Raw genomic sequence first — 1384 nt, 5'->3', positions numbered from 1 at the left:
ATTATCTTTTTCTTACGGGGACTAATTTGGAGATCGGGCTATCTTTCGGGGACCAATTTGGCTATTTACTCATTATATATTACTAATTTTAAGATCAAAATGTGCCACATATCACTTTCTCATTGCAATTGAAATCAAATTTTTTCTTCTAAAATTAAAGAATTTTTCTCTCTTCTCTCTTCTTTTCTCTATCTCTCTCATTCTTTCACTTACTCTATCTCTCTTATATATCATTATCAATGACTAATTATGAATTTGATAATCAAAATATATAACATAACATCCTCTAATTGTATTTAAATTAAATTAAAATTAAAATCAAAATAAATTTTAATATCTAATTTTAAAATACATGTATCATAGTTGTAAATTTTATTATAAGATAATTAAGTCTTAAAAAATATCACTATAAGATAAATTACTCTCTTTTAAAATGATAGCAAAACCAATCTGACAAAATTAATTTTCGAGAACCTGTGCCGAGTAAAAAATGGTTAAGGACCAAAGTCTCACATTATACAATCAACCAAATTTTGAATCCAAGGGTGTTCTTTTCAAAGGAACAAGATATGGCATTAGTACAAGTCATTTTTTTTTCCACCATTTATTAGTACAAGTCTTTGATAAGCAATTTTTTTTTTTAGGTGCCCATGGTATCTCCTAATTTAATAAGACAAAGACTAATTCGTTACGAATTTGAACTTCATTTTCAATAAATTATTGCATGCATAAAGAAAATTCAAACTCCCAACACTTTGGGTTGGTTTCTTTGATAAGCAATTTAGTTTTTTTTTTTTTTTTTTTCTGGTCAGGAGGTACTTTTTTGGTAGCAGCAATTTTTTTTTTTGGTCAAATGAATTGGACAACCCTCAATTCTAAGTATTACACTCATGTATTATGCATTCACACAATACACTCACACACACTACATGGGTACACTATTAATATGGGGGTGCAGCAAGGCAAGTGATGCTGCCATTGAACCAAGGCCTCGGCGGTAGCAGCAATTTAGGTATTGTTTTCAAATGATTATTAAAAGGGGTGGAAGCCCAATTATAAATCTTAAACCTAAATTATGATTTAAGAAAATAAATGGAAAAGGTTCGGGATCATACTGGACTTTTAGGTTTCGACCAATTACCGTTTTTGTTTTTGTTTTTAGATGGAGTTATCCTACAATTTTTATCTCAGTTCCTTGCTTTCAAACCCAAATGATATCCTGTCCAAAAAATAAAAAATATGAAACCTAAATGGTATCTCTTAATCTATTTATGTTTAATTACTTTTCCATTGTATCACATTTATACATACCAGTATTTTAACAGGTATTAACATACTTATGAATCTATTTTTTATAAATTAAATATTTATAATAATAAATTTA

Source organism: Arachis ipaensis, chromosome B05 (assembly GCF_000816755.2).
Source record: "Arachis ipaensis cultivar K30076 chromosome B05, Araip1.1, whole genome shotgun sequence".
Taxonomy (NCBI): Eukaryota; Viridiplantae; Streptophyta; class Magnoliopsida; order Fabales; family Fabaceae; genus Arachis; species Arachis ipaensis.
Note: the sequence above shows the minus strand (reverse complement) of the source record.